Genomic DNA, 15,123 nt, shown 5'->3' with positions numbered 1-15,123 from the left:
TACTCATTATTTTGGAGAGAATTGAAACTGTTGGGAATTAATATTGGTGTGGAGAGTGGCTCTGAGAAACAGTGATATGCAGAAAGTCTATCCAGGGGAAATTCAGCAAAATGTATCACAAAGTGGATATAAATAGGCAAACAAATAGCCCAGGTAACTGCCTTGTGTGCTGCTTCTGGGAAAACTTGGAAAAAATAAAAAGATTAGTAAAAGTTATACATTCACATTCAAATAAGCATCTAAGCAAAGTATGCAACAGAAAAATGTGTACATAATGCTACACATAATGTGTACGTAAAGCTCAGGAGAATGGACAGCGGATGGAAAATCATTCAAAGATCATTTCCATGGATATTTAACAAATAGGGTTGGTAAACTCCATGACAGAAGATATAGGAAAAATAAAAAGCCAAGGAAAACGGTTTTGAAAACCTTAAATTATAGATTTGATACTTTAGCTAATAAAAAAAATCCTACAACCACTAAAATTAGTTCCAGTTTCTATTCTCAAATTTCCCCAAATTACTAAGGGACCAAAAGTCCCTTAAGATAAATGTGAAACGTATCCCCCAAGGCCAAATTCCTCAGTCACAGCAATGATGAAGACTCTGGTGATTAATACCTGTGTTTTCTATGAAATCTAGAGTACTTTTACTTAGGTGATTCAAAAGCATGAAATGCTCCCCCAAAGGTCCCATTATATAGAATCACATTGCAAGAACTATTTATGTCTAGTCCCAAGTCAGAGCTCAGGATGAAGGTCATTTTCACATCCCATCCTGCCAGTGTCCACAGGATAAATATGGAATGGACATAGAAGGACTCCAAGCTGTCCTCACATTGCAAAACTCCCTCCTATTCTTCCTTGTTTCTTTTGCATGGTGATTCCATTGGCCTAATTCACTTATAACAAAGCATGTGAACTGCACATGGTTCTTACCAACTGTACAACAGCCTCTTTTCTCATTCTGAATCATTTAGGTCCAATGAGCTTGACCTTGTCAACGTCAGACAAAATTTAACTCAAAAAGCTATACTAGCAGTATATTTTCACAGGCATGCAGAAAATAAAAACAGACACATAACTAAATGAAATTTTGATCTGAAAGGTTATGTCACACTGAACTAATATGCGACAAATACCCAGAAAATCTAGCTCATATGTTTTTAAGTTTGAATGTATGTGATTGAGATAAAATGAGAAAATTCAAAATACAAGTACCAGAGAATGAAAAGAAAGATAAAATGCAATTCCATAAATCTTGGTTAGGGACTGGGATCCCAACCACCACTTGTAATTAGCTGCTGAGTAAATCTAAGGTGGCTCCCAGGTGATTGCACCTTGAGAAAAGTCAGACCAGGGTGTGCAGCTTACTGAATTATTTCACAGGCGTGCAGCTATGGGAAGGTTGACATAGCAGTATGATCTTGTCTTAATAAAGATGCTTGGGCTTCCGAAAAGCTAAAAGAAGCAAGAAACATATAGTAAATGAACAAGAAGTGGGAGAGGAAGCAGGGGAAAAAGGCAGGGAATCAAACCTCAGCCAAGGGTCAGATGACCTCAGCAGAAGCTACCTATGAAGGCCTTAATTCTGGGTTTTAAAATTAATGAAGACCTGCTGGTGTTGGTATGAATGAATATTTATAAAAACATGCTTTTGAGTGAAGAAAGAAGATGTAAAAGCACAGGCACGGCATGCACACATTATGTAAACATGCTATGTAAAATTTTCAGCATATGGAACTGAACTCGTTAGTATTACAGAAAGGCATGGAGAGCAGAATTTTAAAAGTACATTCAGCCCTGCACACCAAATAACAGTGTCTGTCTCCAGCTCTGAGTTCAGATTAGGGAAGGAGATGGCTGAGGGAGAAGGAGAAAAGGAAAGAAGAAAAGATACATAATATCTTATTTTGAGCTTTGTTATCTTTGATACAGAGCCTCTCTGTGCTGTCCAGGCAGGTCCCAAACTCCTGGACCCAGTGATCCTCCTGCTTTAGCCTCCTCTATAGCTGAAACTACAAGTGTATGCCCTTGTATTTCTTCATGTAATTTTAGTATGTAATTTATTTTCATTTTTAATCACTAAATACTATGCTTCTAAGGATTAAAGATGGTTAACTACAAGAAATTGGGATCACCCAAGATTTCAGAATAAAGCTGTACAGAAATGTGGACGTTAAATATAAGGAAAAATTAGCTCCCCCCTTTTTTTCCCCAATCTCAGTAGATTTCTGACACTCCGCTGAAGACCAACTTGTGATGGTACACAGTAGGCAATAATTAATATTAACAAATTGGCACAAAAATAAATTGACAGCCTGTCCTAGGCCAACCTCACTTCCTGTGAGATCCACGGGTTGTCTAAAGGCAGATGAATTTTCAGGCCTCCACCAGAGCTGACACTAGCATTGTGTGGAGTTCTGGTGCAGCAAAGCAGGACAACAGGGCAGCTGAGGACTCAACTTGTGCAAACTCCTTCTAGCTGGGTAGTCCAGTTGGTAGTCCAATCCGTAGTCCAATTAGTAGATAAGCACCAGTTAACTGATATCTGTTCCTCTGTGCTTTCCCAAAAACGCAATGTCCCTCAATTCCTGAATCTTGATGGAAACAGCAGGTCACCTCCACTGCTTCCTGCAGCCACCAGCACCCCTCCCCCCAATCAAGCCGTGCACCTAATAAGAGACAAAGGCATCGTGCCTCCAGGTCTCAGCTTGTCATTGAGGTGTGACCACAGTGGTTCCTTTGTAACTTAAATACACCTCTTGTCTGTGTTTTACTCTGTCATTATTCCCTGAGCAGGAGACCAGTGGTCCTGGGCCAGACAATGGTTAACTGGTGTCCACTGTGGGGCCTCATAGTCTGCTAGGGGAGGTCACTTTGTGTGAACAATGCTGGAGAACAGAGACAAGGACAAAACACCACAGGATGAACAACAGGGACACCAGAAGAGTGAGGTAAGTGACTACTCACAGACTCCAATAGGTTTTCAACAGGGATTAAACATTAGGCCACATTATATGTATATACCTACAAGTTGTTCTTCCCTTTTGAGCACTTTCTTTCCCTTTTATTATTACAATATCTATTTTACATTTTGGATCTTATTACTCTTTCAGTATTTTATTATCATTTAGTTTTTACACTACAGAGACAATAGGGTATTTAAAATGTGAGTATGATTTATTTCACTTATGAGGATAGTCTCAAGTTGCCTCCATTTACCTATAAAAGCCTCAAGATCATCTTTTTATAGCCAAGTAATATTCCATTGTACAAAAATACCACATCTTTTTCATCCATTCTGTGGTTGATGGGCATTTTGGTTGTTTGGTTCACCTTGTGATTCTTGAAGTTAACTTAATTTTAAAAATTCAGCAAAGTCCAGGCATTGAGTTTGGGACAGGGGTGTATCTTTCAGAGAGAGGCTGGGTGATGGGTGTGGGCAATTGTGTGGCGCAGTTCCAGCCTCCCGTGGCTGGTAATCTAAAATGCTACCACTGGTCTTACCTCTGCTAGGTGGATTCTGGACTCGGTGGTTGCACTGCCAATAACTTATGTTGAAGCAAGGGTTGTTCTCGCATTAGAAATGAGGCTGATGTTTTCCCTGTTATGAGTCACCATGATCCTTCTTCTTTCCCCTTTTCACTCCATTCTGTCCACAAGCCTGCTGGGCGGTGCCACCCACACCCAGACTGGGTCTCCCTCTTCAGTGAATCCATCATCCACCCTCAGAACTATGCTAAGCAAATCAGTGGGCCACTCCAATGTCACACAGCCAGGACCCAGCCACTTCCAAAAATCCTGACTTATGAGTGCATAAGGCTTAGGGGAGGCGATCCATGTACAAACCAGCACACTTCCCTCACCTCCACAAAGATGAGCAGATGCAACTCTGTATCTAGTTTTTTTTTTAAATACTTCCTTTGTTTTGTTTTTAAGAAGGCTGTAATGGAAATTTTTTTTTTATTTTATTTTATTTTTTTAAAATTTTATTTAAGGAGAAAAGAAAAAAAAAGCAGGGAAAGGGTACAAGTTATACAGATTTACAGAAAAAAAATGAACAGTAGGAAATCACTAGTTAATGGATTACATATTGTCATCTTAGAAATAATTGTTTAAGTCACAAAATTAAAGCTTGTAAAGTGGACATTCCATCAATGATACTGCAAACAGTTCTGTTCATTGATCCAATAAAACTCTGTGATATCATTTTCTATCTTATACACTTAAATATACATGCAGTTATATAGTTTGGAGCACTTTCTTTTCCTCTCTTTTGTACCATGACTATTACACATTTTGGGTTTCATTGCTCCCACGGTTCTTATTACTTTTTTGGAAGAGAGTAAAATCAAATGTGACATAACAGAACAGAATCGGTCAAGTCAAAAGGGTGGACATAATAGATAATGTAAAAACATAATACAAGGTGATCAACAATGGTTACCATAATGCCTCCCGCTATCTCTAATAGAATTGCCTATATCATTAGTTATAATACAATTGAACAAAACAGTAAAGAATAAAACCGACAAAACCAAAACATTGGAGACATTGTAGGTCTTCAAAAGTAGATAAAAGTCAACAAGAATGGGCGTCATAATGAATCTCATTATCTTCACAGCTGATGCCTAAACTTTCGAACCTGATACTATCCAGCAAAACAGAATAGGGGAACATCAGTTAAAAACCAGATGGTAAGAGTAATACAGGGCTTTAAATCAAGGTAATGAAAAGTCAAAGTGGGTTACTATAATAATTGTAATGGAAATTTTACAGCGACAAGTCACCTCAACAGCTTGTGGGAAGTAGGAGAGGGTTCTCCATTATGAGAAACTCATTTATGTGCACTGCATATTGAAAAATCAGTGACCTCTCACTCCACAATCTGCCAGGAAACTTCCCAAAAGAGTATGTCGCTCTCCAGAACTGTGGAGGAGACAGCTTGAGAGGTTGCAGGTGGATGCACAAGACTTACTGCTTCTCAATTCTGTCTGTACTAGTGAAGCTGGAGACCTCACTTGATTAAAAACCAACTTCCTGCAAACATTCAAGGAGATTTCAATAGGTTAAAACCCATCACTTGAAGGAAGGTGAGAGAGGGATGGCAAGGCTGAGAGAAGACTTGTCTTTGAGAACTCGGTTTGACAGTTGGCAGAGACCTCCTTTTTGTACAGGGTCACAATCTCCATGTTCTGCTTCACATTAAGAAGTCATGACCAGTATTTGTCAAAATGAAATCACAAGCACCCAACACCCTAGTACCAAGTGGTAGAACCTCTGACCTTCAGCCAGTGAAATCACCAGGAATTCTTTTGAGTAAGAGTTACAGCCCTTGAGCTCCCACCTAGTCCAAAACTCTCAATACGTTTTCAGGTTTTTCCCTGGTTTTCTCTCTGCACTTTTCAGATCTCAAATCACAATATTCCAAAAGGCTTAGTGGTGTGGCCTTTCCATGCAGACAGCACAATGAGCTTCCTGCACCTATCTAAGATCCCTCTGTAAACTGAAGACCATGTTTTCCTTGATGTCCAGCTCAGTGCCAGGCTTTCTCTCTTATAAAATCTTTTTCTCCCCTCTGTTCAATGGAGTCTCACTCTGTGAAACATTTCTAATATTCATCCTTCTCAGGGACAATTCAAAATCAAGACATCTATATCAAATACACCTGCATGCTCCTCCCAGCTCTACAGTTACTGAGGATGATACTCAAGACACTCATCTTCCCTAAGCTTCCCTGTTCTCCTTTGATAGATGGAAATTATTCTAACATAGAAAATTAATTTTTTAAAATATTTATTTATTTATTTATTTATTTATTTATTTATTTATTTATTTTGTGGTACTGGGGATTGAACTCATGACCTCGTGCTTCCCAGGCAGGCATTTATGCCACTGAGCTAATGCCACAGTGAAAATTAATTTTTAAATATCAGGAGACTAGCACTTAGAATCATACCTGTGACCATGAGTAGGTTTGTTTTTGCTTTTTTGTTTGTTTGTTTTGATAATATGCTGTGATCTTATTTCACAACCCCCTGAGTTCCACTTGGTGGAGCTAAATAACTTCGTGTTGAATTAAGATATGTAGTGCGTAATTTCACAGCAAGAAGCCAGAAAAATTAACCAAAAGATGAAAATGACTTAAGGTATCTGTGGTAACCCTCCCCGACATTAGTTTGGTTCAAACCCAGTTTTATAGGTCTCCAGGCAGAATTTCAAGGGAATCACATCCCACAGAAGCACATACCACTTGGTCCTAGAATGAACCATCCCTTTCCTGGCACAAGTAAGCAGAAATTCGTTGTTGAAAAATTCTTAATAGTCTCTTGTTCTATTCAGTTTTACGTTTTCTTACTGAATAGAAAAAATGTTAGAATTATGGCCTGGACTAATAGCATCACACTTTTAGTTTCAGGATCCCCTTATGTCTTAGAAATAAAGAGAAACTTCTAAGAGCTAGTTTCTGTGGGTTTTATTGAGCTACATTTTTCTGTATCTAAAATTGTAACAAAAAGTTTTAAAATATTTATTTTCAAACTAGCAGTGGACAGTCATGGTCCTGCACATCTATAATCCTAGGACTCAGAAGGCTGAGACAGAAAGATTTGTGCAGGTTTGGGGCCAACCTGTACTGCAAAGTAAGATTCTATCTCCAAAAATAAACAACTAAAAGTAAAAAACGAAAATATAACATATAATAAACAGTATATAATGATATATAAATTAAATATTAATACAAAATAATATATTGTGAAAATCAATTATCTTATAAGGCATGCTAAAAATTTAGCGAGAAGAGTTGCTTTTGTTTGCTTTGAACATCTGTTAATGAATGTTTCTGGTTTTATAGAAGACAAGTGTATATTCCAACCTGGATTTGTATTTAATTCTTTGTGATATGGTTCTTTGTTTAAAATATGTGGAAAAAGTTGCCTCCACAGTTAAATGGAAAACAAGAGACCCAAAACTATTGCAAACTGGGTGTGGTAATGCATGATTTTTAAACAAGCACTCTGAAGGTTCAGGCGCAGGACTGCAACTTAGAGTCCAGCCTGGACAATGTGGAGATAGAGTGCGACCCTGTTTCAAAATAACAGTAAAAATATACAGATATACATATAGATATAGATATATAGTGACAGAGATAGAGATAGATAGAGATAGAGATATAGAGATAGAGATAGAGATAGGGATAGAGATATAGAGATGAGATAGAGATAGAGATAGAGACAGAGACAGAGACAGAGACAGAGACAGAGACAGAGATAGAGATAGAGATAGAGATAGAGATAGAGATAGAGATAGAGATAGAGATAGAGATTGACCAGGATGTAGTTCAGTGCAAAAGCATCATGCTTTAGTCAATCCCCAGTACCAAAAAACAAAATCGCTGAAAATTAGAATCTGAAATATAACAATGAAACTTTCTTACTCTTACTTTAAAATCCTTTAGTAGGTCTTACTATCTGAACAGATCTTATGCCAACATGATTAAAAGAGTAATTCATTGATCATTTGTGAAATATTGGTTCACTTGAATTTTGCAGAACTTCAAAATGGTTGTGCCTTTAAATTACAATGCACAAAGCTCCTATTTGTTAATGTTACCAATAACATCATGTGAAAAATCTAACTACTGAGAAGCTGCATAGCTAGTGGTGAAGATAAGAATTTCCAATTTTTGTATGAAAGTTCAAATTTTATCATTGGCCATACATTCTATCAATTATTTTCCTGACATGACAGGCTTCATGAATTCATTTGAGAAAATACCCCAGCATGAATGACCACAGTTTGTATATCAGTTAGTTTTCCAAGTAGTGATGTATCATAAAACTTACTTTGCAAATACAATCACATGAGTGCTTTACATTGCGGTCTGCACAGGGTTGTGCAATACATAATAATAAAAGATGTATAAGCAAGAGTTGAGATTTAATAAAATGCTTCTTTCTGCTTCAGCAGATCATTCTTAAACCTAATGGGCATTCTGATTTAATTGTGAGTTCATAGCAAAGAAGAACACACTGACTGGTATACTGTTAACATTTTTGTGTTGATGTGAGGCCAGAGCCTAAGGAAGGTAGTTTATTGAAAGATTATTATAAAGATACACAGATATGGGGAATCTTTTCCTCTCAGAATGGACCTAGTGTAGGTTTTTCCCCTCTTTCTTGAATTTCTTCTTGAGAGTATAACAGCTGTCTCTTATTATGAGTGTTGTATAGAAAGCACGGTTACAGAGCCTGTGCCTTCTGATATTTCCCTTTGAATTCAATCATTTTTAAAAAGGGCCAACAAGGTAGGAACCAGAATCTGCACTCATCCCTGAGACGAATTCATTAAAACTCTTAAACAAATTTCATAAGACTGAATCTGCCAGCTCTGAAGCTCTTTTTCAATTAAAACATTGAAAACAACTTACTTAAAACATTTAACATACTGACTTAAGTAATAAAGTTTTTCTTGACGCCTCATAATTTTTTAAATTTGTTAATAGGTGCTTTATCACATAACAGTGACAGAGTGATGATTTATCAAAGAGCTAAACACAACACCAAAGAACACTCTGCTCAAGAATAACTAAGACCCCCATCTGATGGTTCCCTTCGGCAAGTCTTCTAGCCCTCAGTCTTTGGGAACTCACTCTCAGTATACATTGGAGTCAGGTTCAAGGGAAAAGTCCATTGAACTAGAACTCTAAAAATACAAAAAGCTAATTATCTTTTACAAGATAGTGATAGGATGGATTTCAAAGCTGTTCTTACCTTGAAAATTGGAAAGACTGGTGAAGAAGACATATTCAAATGAAGTGGTAAGGGAATAATCTAAATAAATTCATTCTAACACATACTGGGTTGTGCAACTCTGGAATCATTTGCTTAGTTTTTCTTTGTATTCATCTCCCTCCTAAAATACACTGTCTTCATTGTAGAATTGCTGTAAGCATAAATAAAGCAATACACATGCAATTCCATTTTCCAAATGGTATCCAGCCTTCTAAGGTAACTCTCTAAAAATAGATATAAATTGGAACAACACCATCTACTTTCTCTCAGTTCATTTAAAAGTAAGGCTTTGTTAATACTGTTTGGACATTCATGCCTGTATCTTATACTCTGAGTAACTACTGTGAAGATAATAGTATGCAGTGTTAATTATTGTTACACTCCTATTAGCCTGTTTTGCAACAGTTTTCTTTTTCTTTTTTTTAAAATCACTTTCAAATGAAAAATGAATATCTGAGGAAGTTCACCTCTGAGAATGCAGAATAAATTAAATATTTCTCTTATTAAATACATCTAAAAACCTGGGAGCCTATAAATGAAACAAATATAAAAAGGCTTAAAAAGGTATAAAAGGAAAACCTCTTAGGAATCTGAAGAATCAAAAGAAGACACAGAAATGAGATCCTCATATTTTCTTTTTAGCTTTTATGTTTCAGCTCTGGAGCTGAAGAAAATGGCAACAGGAGAATATCCATAAACAGCGACCATAACAAAAGCTCAGTTCTTCTGGACAGAGCACTGGGGTGTGAGCAACCACAACTCTTCCACTCTACTAAATGCCATGAGACTTTGGGGAGACATCTAGACACAAGCCTTGACAGTTGATAGTGGACTGTTTCCCTCACTCAGAGTATTATTTTGACTCTTTCTCATGTGTTTGGGGGGTGTGGTTCACTGGGATTTGAGCACACAACCTCTTGTTTGCCAGGCAGGTGCTTGTTCCTCTAAGCTAAATATCCAGCCTCTCATATCTTTCTTCCAAAAAAAAAAAAAATCATCTAGTGAACGGCAATCCATTGTTATTTAACCCATCACTATTTTATGAATGTGAATATGTTGTACAGACATGCTAAACAATTCTTTCAAATATTGCAATGAGGAAATTTGGAACAGAATTCACACATAAATCTTTTGAGTTTCTATCCACTTTTTTTGTGAGAAATTTATAAATTTCAGACTTCATCACCATTTTCCTCAGCAGCATTCTCAGGTAGACATTTCCAGTCAGTGTTCAGAGGTTAAAACTCTAGTGTACATGCCACACATTAAAAGGTACTTTGGAGTTATGACAGGGAAGACAATGCAGGGAATTACTATGGTCCTTGAAAATTTCCAGATATACAAACATGGGCATTTGGACACACACTATATGGATAATTACTGTTAGAGATGTGGGATTAAAGAGAGAATAACCCAAACAATAAATTTCCCTTAAGAGATCAAGGTAAATTGGAAATTGTGGATGCACACTCCCTAAAGAGAAGAGAAAATCCAAGTGAAGAACTGGGTCTCTAAAGACTTAAGACAAATCATGGTTTAAGGAGTAAACACAATCCGTTCATTTCCTTCCTATGAGGTCAGTTCTCCAGAAAGACAATCGGAAGCATCTTCCTTGCTTGTAGCCAAGTGCACTCGGAAGCATCTTCCTTGCTTGTAGCCAAGTGCATTATGTCATTAAACTTATGTTAAAACTTCTGGCTCTTGTGCAGTAGAAAATGTGATAAGAAAAGCTGCTTATTTTTCCTTAATACTGATGTTTTATAGGAGAAATCTTACCATTTTAAATTATCACCATCCCTTCAGGAAGATTTCCAGAAAATATGAAAAATTAGTCTATGCTGCATCCTCCTGAAATTGAAGCAAACAAAGTGTCAGAACCTGATTTGTCCTTTTCATGCCACAGGGATAAAAATCAATAAGGAAAGATTAAAATTCCCTCTCTTAATGAGGGTAAGTTTTGAAATCTATTGTTTTTAATGCCTTCCATTTTAACATCTTCCGCAGAAGTTACTAGCACTTATAGTTAGAAGTATATAAATTAATGTGCTGACATAAAGATTATAAAATGATCTAGACAAAGAGTATGATTAACTGTTTCACTATGATTCACTGTTTCTACAGTCACCCTTGTTGTGTGTACTCTGTATGCATATGCACATAGCAAGAGGAGAACTAATATCTAATTGTAATTATGCAAGGTTACACTGTTAACTACTGTAAACATTTTGCAAAATAGAACAACAAAGCTTTATTATCTTGTATAACTGAGTAATTTGAGTCTTTGGCCAATCTCACCAGATCATTTCCTCCACTAGCCAATGGCTTCAAACATCCTACTCTTTGTTTATGTAAATGTAGCTATTTTATATTTTTACATTTAGGTAAGAGTCAGAATTATTTCTGCCTGGGTCTTGTTTTTTATGCTTAGCATAATAAGGTCATACTCTGAGATAATTCCCAGGCTCTAAAATATGTAATTTTTTGATTATCTACAATTTAGACTCAAGCAAAACTAGTACAAGAATGTCTTTGAGGGTAACAAAGAGTGTTCAGAGGATTAGTGGGTATGGGCTATTTTTATGAGTAATTTCTTTGTTAATACCATATCTCTCATTTTTCAAGAAGTTTCCCTGTGACAGGAGGCAGTAACTAAATGATTTCTAAAGTCTGATTCTTTTGTTTTAGAGTAGAAACTGTTTATGATTCCAACCTTATCAGAACCTAACTGGCTTTAAAGGTCAACATGAAGAGGAAAGGCCTCTGCCTCCATTCTTTTTGGTAAAGGAAGGTTCTAGGCAAGGAAAGAAATGATAATATGAGAGGCAATTATATACTTATATGACCTAGCACTTTCCTCCCTCCTTGCTTGATTTCTCTGGCAATCATGTTTCCTTGTAGCAGTGCTGGCCTCAGCTCCCTGGCTAAGTTGGTAATGCTCTTCACTATGATTAGATGTTTAGGCTCTAAGAAGAAGACCGTGTTGCTCCTATCATGGCGACATTAAAGGTGAATCTTTTATAGGTAGATTGTTATTTCCAGGCATTCCTCACATATCTTTGGACAAGTTAGGAGATGTCTGATGGAACCTGCTTTTTTTCTGCCCACAGGCTGTCTCAGAGAAGAATGGCTCCTGAAAATGGCTCTTTGGTGAATGAATTTGTTCTGATGGGATTGACAGACAAGCCTGATCTCCAACTTAGGGGGTTAGGGGGCTCTTCTTCCTGTTCCTAGTGATGTACATGGTAACTGTGCTGGGGAATTTGGGTTCGGTAACTCTAATTGGGCTGAACTCACATCTACACACACCCATTGTACTTTTTCCTCTTCAACTTGTCATTTATTGATCTCTGTTATTCTTCTGAGTTTACACCCAAAATGTTAATGAACTTCACATCTCTTACAGAGGGTGCATGGCCCAGCTGTACTTTTTCAGTTTCTTTATCATTTTTGAATGTTACACTGTGACCTCAATGGCCTATGTCCGCTATGCAGCCATCTGTAACCCACTTCTGTATAACACTGCCATGTCCCCCAGAGTGTGTCTCAGCCTTATGCTTGGCTCCTACCTGATGGCATTTTCTGGTGCCATGACCCACAAGGGATGCATGCTGAGGCTGAACTTCTGTGATGTAAGTGCCATCAACCACTTTTTCTGTGACATTTTCCCTCTGCTTGAGCTCTCTTGCACCAGCACCTACATCAATGAATTAGAGGTTTTCATTGTGGTGGGGATCAACATCATTGTGCGAGTGCCACCATCTTCATCTCTTACACATTTTCATCCTCTGTAATATCTTTCAGCTTTGCTCTATGGGGGCAGGTCCAAAGCCTTCAGCACCTGCAGCTCCCACATAGTTGCAGTTTCTCTGTTCTTTGGATCAGGTGCATTCATGTATCTCAAACCATCCTCTGCTGGGTCTATGGATGAGGTAAAAATATCTTCTGTTTTCTACACTATTATGGTTCTTATGATGAATCCTTTAATCTATAGTTTAAGGAATAAAGATGTTAAAGTTGCCCTGACAAAAACCTTGAGGAAGGGAAACTTTTTTTTTTTTTTTTGTCTTTTTCTTTTTTCTGGGTACCGGGGATTGAACTCACAACTGCCTGCTTGGAAGGCAGGTGCTTATGCCGCTGAGCTAAATCCACAGCCCCTAAACTTTTGATCAAATTCAATATGTCTGTGAAATTGTGAAGAGATTATCCTTGAAATAATTCAGTGGCAGTTTCTTATATTTCTTTTTTATCTAAAGGAGGAAATTTGTACCTTGCTTTAGTTTCTAAATTTTTACAGCAGTTCTTATTTCTTCTCTTGCCAGTTCCACAATTGCTCCTCTACCAACTTTTCTGTTTGCAAATCATCTTTGGAAAAGAATTTTTTTATTTTTCTTTTTTCATTGTAACTATGATCTTTTCCTCAAAAATAATGGATGTTTCTTCATATGAATTAATAAAGGAAATGTGGTTGGACATTGCATCATTGACTCAGCACTGTTCCTATGGAACTTTACAACAAAACATGAACTAGGTGATTTGTCTCCACTCTGTGCTTCCCATCCTCCACTGGGCAATGTGTGTTTTCCTAAGCGTGATGGTCAGAGGCATAGATATCATTGCAAAATCGATCCAATGCATACTGCATAATCTATCCAATGCTACCCACATTACAGCTATTAATACAGTAAAGCTTTTACTCAGAGAATTTGTATATATCCCATATAGTTGAAATCGCAAATACTAGGCTGTCTGCACATGAATTTTTTATAGGTGAGATACCTAAGTTGAAAGAGTTCAATAAAGTACTCAGCAGCGCTATAGCTCTTTAAAGAAAAAGCCAAGACTACACCATTAGCCCTCCAATTTCAGGCCTACCACTTTTTCTGGAATACTTTCATTTCATGTCCTCAGACTATTTAATTAAATATAAAATATAAGAAAGTGACTCTTCTTTGAAAGTTGATGCTATTCTAGGAGAATTCAAAACATTGTTTAAGGGTTACCATTACATTATTATTATTGCTGTTGTTGTTGATCATGACAATAATGTGATAGATCTCTTTGTTGGGAAAGAGAATACCTTTCAGCTTAGTACAGCTGAGAGGCGAGTGCCTCAAATTTGAAACAGAGTAGTCTGGGAAAAATTTAGAACTGACTTTTAAGGTATTTTTAATTGAGAGGTTACTGACTTGAAAGAGAACAGAACTCAGACTGGTTTTCTAAAGAAAGGACAATTAAGAAGATATTTCTATGTGGAGAATGCCAATGAAAACTTCAACAGCGTTTGAATCTGAGTGTGTTTTGTAGAGTGCTGTAATTTATAAAGCCATTTATAAAGTTTTGATAAATCTTTTGAATACAAGAGTAAACGAGTAGGAACATGGAAGCTATTATTCTCTCTTCTGTGGAAGAAGCTAGCAATATGAAAGCCGTAATTTTTTTCTGGTTCTGATACAGGTTTGTGTTATTTTGTTTTAAATAAAGTTCAGTTTAGAGGGCAGGAGGACCAGGGAATAATTAAATCACATCTGGCTTTCATATGTTATTTCCATATGGAGTTTAAGTCTTTGAGCAGAGTGGTAGATGATTTTCCTTGTGAGCAAACAACAAAAAAGTGACTACTCTAAAATTCTTAGCCTGATGTCACAAGTGACAATTTAAGTATTTTCACAAGGAACTGTAAAAATGCATACCATTTTCTCCTTTTTCTGTTTTCTACTTCATATTTGGGTATTTTTGTATTCAGAATACATGCTTTTATTGACTTGCTTGTATTTAAATGGACAAGACAGCTAAATTCTTATTTTAAGAAAGTTACAATTTCTTCCCTGAAGACTCAAATATCAACATTGTGACACTGTAACTGTTTTCAGAAAATGCTTCTTATATATAACAGCTGAAATTGTTTTTTTTATAAAAGTTTTTCAATTAATTAAGATTAGCACGAGTGTCAGTTGGTTCCTTTGCAGGCATCGCAGAGCTGGGCTTCTCCTCGTGCATTTCATTACACTCATGTGGTCAGGTCTGCACCAAAAGGGAATCCTGACCTTTCATCTGAAGAATGTCAAAATACAAAGAATGTCTACTTTATTTTCATAAAAGTTAGGTTTCTTTTAAAATTAAGTCATTTTAAATGCACTTTTAAAAATTTGAAGGCAGCAGAGCTTTAAAAAAAAACTGACTTAGCCACTAAGCTAAGCTCTAGTTATCTCTTTGGATATCTTCAAAAGGAGGCTAAGTCTAGCTGTTTACATAAACTACACAGATTACCCACAGGTTTGGGTTGTTATTGTTTATTAGGTGAATGGCACTAAAGAAATCATGGAGAAC

At 36.8% G+C, this 15,123-nt stretch overlaps 1 pseudogene; it reads left to right on the top strand.

The window, feature by feature from the left end:
- The first annotated feature begins 12,206 nt into the window (after positions 1-12,206).
- LOC111757676 (olfactory receptor 8B8-like) lies at positions 12,207-14,081 on the top strand (annotated as a pseudogene).
- The last annotated feature ends 1,042 nt before the right edge of the window (positions 14,082-15,123 follow it).

The sequence above is a fragment of the Cavia porcellus genome, unplaced genomic scaffold (assembly GCF_034190915.1).
Source record: "Cavia porcellus strain 051 isolate PalLab524CR breed Dunkin Hartley unplaced genomic scaffold, mCavPor4.1 scaffold_9, whole genome shotgun sequence".
Taxonomy (NCBI): domain Eukaryota; kingdom Metazoa; phylum Chordata; class Mammalia; order Rodentia; family Caviidae; genus Cavia; species Cavia porcellus.
Note: the sequence above shows the minus strand (reverse complement) of the source record. Positions and strands in the feature narration are given on the sequence as shown.